This window comes from Crinia signifera, chromosome 19, assembly GCF_055691185.1.
Source record: "Crinia signifera chromosome 19, ASM5569118v1, whole genome shotgun sequence".
In the NCBI taxonomy this organism is placed as follows: domain Eukaryota; kingdom Metazoa; phylum Chordata; class Amphibia; order Anura; family Myobatrachidae; genus Crinia; species Crinia signifera.
In genome coordinates, this window is record NC_139226.1 from 41,923,402 (window position 1) to 41,931,863 (window position 8,462).

General features: G+C 49.3%; 1 pseudogene; it reads left to right on the forward strand.

The window, feature by feature from the left end:
* Nucleotides 1-1,093: 1,093 nt before the first annotated feature.
* Nucleotides 1,094-1,211, forward strand: LOC146044374 (5S ribosomal RNA; annotated as a pseudogene).
* Nucleotides 1,212-8,462: the final 7,251 nt, after the last annotated feature.

The following is an 8,462-nucleotide window of genomic DNA, read 5'->3' on the forward strand; positions in this document are numbered from 1 at the left end:
TGTGACTGCCAACCCTACCCCACTGAGTATACGTTACTGTGACTGCCAACCCTACCCCACTGTGTATACATTACTGACACTGCCAGCCCTACCCCACTGTGTATACGTTATTGTGACTGCTGGCTTTACCCCACTGCAGAGGTGGCGATTTATGTTTTTGCTGGTGGGTGCTCAAGCCTGTTGAAAGGCTCAACAAGCAAATACAGTGGCATTGGGACTCTGGAGTTACGGGCACGTGGGTGCTCATTAATTCCTGTGGTTGCTCGGGCCCTTGAGCACCCACAGAATCGGCACCTATGCCCCACTGTGTATACTGTACTGTCAATGCTGGCTGTACCCCACTGTGTATACTGTACTGTGAAAACTGGCTTTACCCCACTGTTGTTAGCGTAGTGCTGGGGGGGGAAAGGCCACTCATTGCAAGTGATACAGGGTACACACAGTGGGTGAGACAGGTGCAGGGATTATTGGGGGGGGATGCAGGGAACAGTTCTGGGTTATCACATCCCCATCAGTGACTCTCTCCTGTGCAGTGACTCTGATCCTGTGTGTCCGCCAGCTTTCTGGGTACAGGATAACGGAACGCTGACTTCTTTCTTCTTTCTTCTTCTTGTACTCCATCCAGAAATGGTCGTATGTACAGTAGCTGTATTACGGCTTATGTTACCCTATGTCTTGCCATATAACTTTGTGTACACCCTGAGGGGTTGGGATCATGTGGTCTACAGCATGATGGTCGACAGTCATTAGGTCGACACCATTAGGTCAACATGAGAAAAGGTCAACATGGTTATAGGTCAAAGGGTCATTAGTTCGACAGGTCATTAGTTCGACAGGTCATTAGTTCGACAGGTCATTAGTTCAACCTCCATCCAATTTATTTTATATGATGGAGGGTAGTAGAAGGGTCTGGTTACTGCAATAAATTCAGTGCTCTGTACTCTCATATATCGTTACTCTCTCATCCCTAGGCATATCTGACCCGTCCTGCAATACCTTGCGTATCAGGCCGTGGTCACTCTGTTTCTCTGGAAAGCAGAAGCAATTTATGGTCCCAAACGTCAGTCCTGTGTCGCTATATCTAATACACTAAGTATACGACCATACACCACTGGGCCGCCTGATCTCGTCCGATCTCAGTAGCTAAACAGTGTTTGGCCAGATCAGTACCTAATCGGGCGACTGATAGGGAAGATCTGGTGTCGTATGAACAGCGGAACACCTCGAATACCAGGCACGACACCAATGACCATTTTTCTGCTCTCACTCTTTCATAACTCAGTCTACTTACCAGTACATATCTGTTATTATTGTGAATTTCCTCATCATCTACCCCACTAAGGGAATTTTCATGGGTTGAACATTTCTTCAACTCAACAGGGGGTGGTCCCCTTGGTGTTAAACATTTTCGCCTAGTCAATGTGACTTTCTATTCAATTGTATACTTATACTGTGATGCACCATTGTACATTGTATTTGCTTGAAATGTTTTATTTATTTATTATTGACGCCAATATATTTTAAGTGAACCCTAATAAAACTTATTTATTAATTCCAATCATCCTACTACTTAACACCAATTTTTCTAAAAAGAGTGCCCCAAAAACCTAGTTTTGTTCTTCCTTTGTCCTTCTTTGGACACCCCACTCTTATTCAACCTGTCGAACTAACAATCTGTCGAACTAATGACCTGTCGACCTAGACCCATGTTGACCTTTTACCATGTTGACCTTTTCCTATGTTGACCTAATGGTGTCGACCTAATGACTGTTGACCATCATGCTGTAGCAGTGGCGCCGGAACGGGGGGGGGGGGGGGCGAGGGGGCAGCTTGCCCCCCCCAAAATTACTGAGGCGCTAAAGCAGCTGTGCGGGCGGGCGGCTGATTAAGCTTGATCCAGCCTCCCGCCCGTCCGCCTATATTACTGATTAATCGCAGCCGCCCGCCCGCACAGCTGCTTTAGCGCCTCAGCAAGAATCCGATTCCTATTCGCAGCCGTCCGCCCACATGGATGACTGCTGCGGGGAGATGTTGAGAACCATCGCCCGCCAATCACAGTGGCTGTGGATGTGATGCGTCCACAGTGATTGGCGGGCGTGATGCGGGCCGTAGGGAGGGAGACTGGTCGCGTGGATCAGTGCATGGGCGGGAGCCGCGGGAGCATCCTACAACAGCCGCAGCAGCAGCCATCACGCTGTGCTGCCACAACTAAAACTTAAAGGTAAATGCTGCTCCTCTCACCCTCCCTTCCCCAGTGACTGACAGATCCAGGGGTTGTCATTTACCCCTGGATTCACACCCAAACAGGTTTATGTAATTATGTCTGATTATGATAATCAGACATAATCACATAAATCTGTTTGGGGGTGACACTGCCACTTTTTCCACTTTTTACGAGTAAATGACAACCCCTGGATTAATGTCAGTCCTGGTGTCTCTGGCCACATGTATATGCCGCTGCCCGGTGTATAATGCCATACCTCCCAACTTTTGAAGTTGGGAGGTCGGGACGTTCGCGCGGCGAAGCCGCGTGCACTCCCGAAAGGGGGCGTGGCCTCGAGAAAATGGGGCGTGGCCTTGCGGGGTGAAGCGAAATCCGGCCATGCCCCCGTTTTCGCTGCTCGTCGTAATATTATCGTGGTTTATATCTCCCAACCGTCTCAGGAAGCCGGGACTGCGGTAAGCAGTACCGGGACGACGGGACATCGGCCGTAAATCGTGAATGTCCCGCCGAATCCGGGACGGTTGGGAGGTATGTATAATGCCCACATGTATATGCCGCTGCCCTGTGTATAATGCCCATGCGTAAATGCCGCTGCCTTGTGTATAATGCCCACGCATATATGCCGCTGCCCTGTATATAATGCCCATGCATATATGCCGCTGCCCTGTGTATAGTGCCCACGTGTATATGCCGCTGCCAGTGTGTATAGTGCCCGGGGGTAACATATAGCAATTTAGGGGGTGCCAAAATGAGATTATATCTTGCCCCCCCCCAACCTAAAAACGTTCCAGCGCCCCTGTGCTGTAGACCAAATGACCGCATCCCACCCAGAGGCACCATATAAATAAAGGTTCCCATTAATACCAGTAATGTCCTTATATAACCATCATTGTCTGTCCTCCTGTATAACGCTGTAATCCTGCACTGTCTCCTCTCCTGCAGCGCTCAGCCTGAGATGTGCCCAGTACATTGGTAGTAGCTCTTCTTGCTTGATGATTGGAAGGAAGTGCCCATCCTACGGGACCACCTGTCTCCCCCTGGCCTTCAATGCACAAGGTGAGCAAATGCTGGATACAGTACATGAGGCCCAACTGAAGACACCTTTTATACATCCCTGCATCAGCCCCGCGTCGATTTATAACCTGCTTTATATTAGTGTCCACCAGTTATATGAAACCAACTGTAGTGTAGGAGACGGCTTTCAGTCTATACTTCCCCTGTAATGGGGCGGTATCCGGACTATTTGTCTACAACAAGAACATAGACAGCCATTAGGTTGACACCATTAGGTCGACACCATTAGTTCGACAACTTAATAGGTCGACATGCTATTAGGTCGACACTGTCATTATGTTGACAGTGTCCAGGTCGACAGTCAAAAGGTCGACATGGGGTTTTCACTGTTTTTTGAGCCGGCATGTGCCGACAGGCGGTATTTCATGCCCTACCATCCACTAGGGCGAGGTGTGAGAATAAAATAGTGCCCGAAGCATTGCGAGCGAAGCGAGCGATGCGAGGGGCTGCGGTTCACTTCAAACTGTGTCCATGTCGACTGTGTCGACATTTGGGTCAAAAACAGTGAAATACCCCATGTCGACCTTTTGACTGCCAATCTAGACACTGTCGACCTAATGGCATGTCGACCTAATGGTATGTCAACCTAATGGCATATCGACCTATTGAGTTGTCGAACTAATGGCTGTCTATCTTCTTGTTGTAGACAAATGGTCCCGCATCCAATGGGGCTTGCAAGGGAGAACAGGAAATATTTACTTGCTGGAAAAAGAGATTTACTGATATTGAGGTGATTTTTCTTTGACATGCCTCCCTCTTTTTAAATGGAGCTCCCCTCCCTATACCCCCTCCCCCCCGCACAACCTAAAAATGGCTTCAGACTGTCAATCACTGATATTCTGTCAGACTTTCGCCCTACACCACAGGAACCAATCACACACCCGCAGAACGGGTCCTACACGTGTGCATAGCACCAATAACAGGTATTGAAAAGCACAACGGAATCTGCTGCGCTATATAAGAAACTGTAAATAAATAAATAAACAGGTACTTTGCACAACAGGAAGCAGATCCCACACATCCCAGCATGCCCTGCATTAGATTTTGCAAGGCCAAATAGTAAAACTGTAGCAGGGCATGCTGGGATGTGTAGTCCAACAACAACTGGAGTGTAAAGGTTAGCCATCACTGTCCTACGGGATCTGAATTAGGGGACATTATGCATCTTCACCTCAGCAGAGTTTTTAGTCAGGCAGCTGGTGCTTGTGGTCAGAAAGTGGAAATACTGATAAGGACAGACAGGATAATTAATGTCCTGTGTGTTATTTAGGAAAGTGCTGTTTGTTAGGCAAAGGATCCTTTATATTAATTATAACATCATTACTAGTGGTTCTGTAGCATGCTGGAACTTGTAGTACCAGAATTGCTGTGGAAACACAGGTTACCCATAATTTAAAATGTGCACAATACCAATGATGTAACTACAAAATATGTGCCCCCCCCAGTAAAGTCAATCCTCATTCACCCCTCCGCTTGCGGCCGCTGTCGGGTCTGTGGCCGGGACTTGTAGATCTACTTACCTGCGTTCCTGGCGCTCTTCCTGCTGCTAATGAAAAATGCCCCATACAAAATGGCTGCCTCCTCTAGCATACTCAAATCCTGTCTGCTGTAAGGGGCGGACATTTTGTGAGGGCAATTTTTCATTAGCAAGAGGAGTGCCGGGACAGCGGGCAAGTAGACCTGCAGGTCCCGGCAGCGGTGCAGCGATAGCCCCACAGAGCCCCATCGCCCAAACTTACTCAGCACGTGGGGATGGTGGGGACATTGTTACACCACTGCATAAGACATATGGAGGTTTTCTGGTCCCTAAACCTTCTATCGGGTGAGCAGTGTCATGGGTGCAGGTCACTTACCCTTATACTGTAATGAAATAGAGACACGGAGACGTAGATTTGGCAGAGAGGGGTCAACTGTTTATTAATATGCAAATGATTATTGATATATAGGAGGATCTGCCAAAAGAAAAAAATGCTAATTGTATTGCCAATTCAGCTAAAGCGGCCTCAACAAACATGAAGACACAGAGGGGAAAAAGAAGGGGGGGGGGGGTATTTAGGGAAACACAAGTGAACTCGGCAAGAGGTAAAATAAAAACCTGCTGAGGGACAGACCTAAGACCAAATTGTGTAATTGTTAATAGCCAAATTAGTCCGTCAGTACAGGCAAAAATTGTAAATCCCTCAAGACTCCCATTGCCAACAATGGCGAGTAGCTAATCTCCGAGTAGGATGGACAGGGGAACAGACAAGACAAACACAAGACAAACAACACTGGACATGACATAACAATTACAGATGGGTGCTGGACGGCTCCCTGACAGTCGGGATTCCGACAGTCATTACTCCGACATCGGAATCCCGACTGCTCCCTCGTGGGGGTCCACGACCCCCATAGAGGGAGAATAATATAGATGGCGAGCGCAGCAAGCCCGCAAGGGGCTTCATTGCGCTCCCCTCCGATGTGCAGTCGGGATTCCGACAGTCATTACTCCGACATCGGAATCCCGACTGCTCCCTCGTGGGGGTCCACGACCCCCATAGAGGGAGAATAAAATAGATGGCGAGCGCAGCTCACCACCGTGCTCGCAGCGTGGCGAGCGCAGCAAGCCCACAAGGGGCTTCATTGCGCTCCCCCCCGATGTGCAGTCGGCTTCATTGCGCTCCTCACCGATGTGCAGTCGGGATTCCGACGTCTGAGTAATGACTGTCGGAATACCGACTGTCAGTGTGTCATACCACACCCTAACAGATAGGGGCCTATTTACCATAGGATTGCATATACAATGTGATGTGGGCAGGATCTACCTCCCATGGTCACATTGCAATATGCTATCCTATTGATGGGATGTCCCTACAGACACAGGGGCTCTGAAAGGTGCCAGTCCCTGCGATCTGCTTCATAGGGTCCAGGGGGTCTGTGCATGCGCAGTTAGCGCTGACCCCCTGCTGACCGGACCGCCCCGCTGGCAGTGTGGTCTGTAACCCATAGGCTACAATGGCCTACCGCCATCTCAGAGTAGCCCCGGGACCCGATTCGATGCTGCCCAATACTGCGGCAGCATCACATCCCCCATAGAAACCTATGGAGGATGCAGCTATGAGCGGGGCAGGAGGGATCGCAGCAGGGATCAGAGATTCCTGCTGTGGTCCGTCTGTCTTACATTAAGGGGATACTTAATATTTGCGGGTAATCCCTGTTTTTGGGGAATAATCCACAAATACAGATGTAACACCTCTCAGCCAGCTCAGGGAATTGCCAGATGGTACAGGCTGGTGGAGAGCCTCACACGCTCGCGCGTCCCAGTCACTCGGTGGTGGAAAGCGGAATCCATGCCCTTCTCTGCTACAGAGAGATGGGCAAGGGTTAGGGGGAGTGCAGGCGAGAAGGGAGGCAGAGGAGGGTGGAGGTGGGCTCTGTCAGAATGGGGCGCGTGAGCATCTCACAAGCCCCCTTTTGGCACATGGCAAAAGGCGGTGATTGACGATAGAATCGCCAGGAGCAGCTCTAATGAGAGCTGCTCCATCTGTATACAATCGTATATGCCAGTAGGCAGGGCCAGTGCTAGGGTGTTGGGCGCCCCCCTGCAAACTATACATTTTCGCCCACCCATGTTACGACACACAGCAGAGCACAGTATTGTTACTTTAGAAAGTAGTACCCCTTATACACATTACGCCACAAAGTAGTGCCCCTTATACACTTCCCAGAGTAGTAGTGTTCTTGAAATATAATGCCCTAAATAGTAGTGACATTTACACCTCTAGGCCCACGTTGTGACCCTTACACATAAGGCTCACAGTAGTGACCCTTACACATCATGCCCACTGCTGAAGTAGGTGTGGCAATCAGGAAAAAGTGCATTGTGACATCCCGAGGTAAGAGACGACACCACTGTCCAAAAGTGGGACAGTCTTTCAGTTCCCGGAGAGCGTAACTATCCTGCTCATGGTTGTGGTGCATACATATTATGCCTCCCCAATGCCTAAGTGCATAAGATGGGCACCAGCCTGTATGAGCACAGTGGGCCTGATTCATAAGGCGTTGGAGGTGCTATCATGTCTGCTTACATGGAAGCAGCAATTATAGCACTAATATAGTAATGCAGCCGGAGGCGTTATGTCTGCCGCCCCCAAGCAGCATCTGACTGACAACTGGAGACTGTAGCACGACCAAGTCCCAGACCTGTACTGCACATGTGCAATATTGGCCCGACACATGCGCAAAGTACCAAACATCTGTACTGTACTACATGCACCACTACAGCATCAGGGCAGGAATCAGGCCCAGTATGCTGACTATAGCCCCATACATACCAGACATTAGAGGCCGCAGACTATATATATATATATATATATATATATATATATTGTGCATACACACTATCGGTACACGATATCATTCAGTGATGACACAGGGACCCGCTGAACATTCACCGGCATGTTCAGCAAACATCAATCACCATTAACGAGGTGCAGGAGCGCGCCTTGTTAATGATATTGATACACACTAGATGATATTGTGAAATATATTGCTTAGAAGTCTCTATCTCAGCAATATCTGTCACATTATCCTCTAGTGTGCATGGTGTATGGGGCTTGAGTCTGAGAGTACATCTTCCCCACGCCACAGGAGGGCGGGCAGAGCAGAGAAGATAGAAGATGGCTGAGTGCTGATGGAATTGCACAGAGAGGTGGGATAGTAGGAATAGAGAGAAAAGGAGAAGGAAAAACAGAGAAATATGGAAAGAATGAGAAGAGAGGGAAGAGAGAAGGAAACAGGGTAACAGCAGAGAGGAAAGATATAGGATGAAATACAGTACCTGAATGTACGGTGATGTAGATCTTTTTCCTCCTGCCGTACTCAGGAGATCCGAAACAGGACCGGCGATGGGATGCACGGTCCTCGGCACACGGGACAGCTGGGATTTGTGTCCGTCCACTGGTAGATGCAGGTTGCGTGGAAAATGTGGCTGCAGGGCAGGGCGGCCAACAGCTCTCCAGGCACGAAGTCCATCAGACAGATGACACAGGATTCTGCTGCTTCATCCTCTGTAGCAAAATGAGCTGGGAATCCGCAGATGTCCGCCACCATGGGAGGGTTGTTCGGCCCGCTGATCTCCACCAACCTGGCCGGAAGATTGTTGCTGCTGATCTCCGCCTCGAAG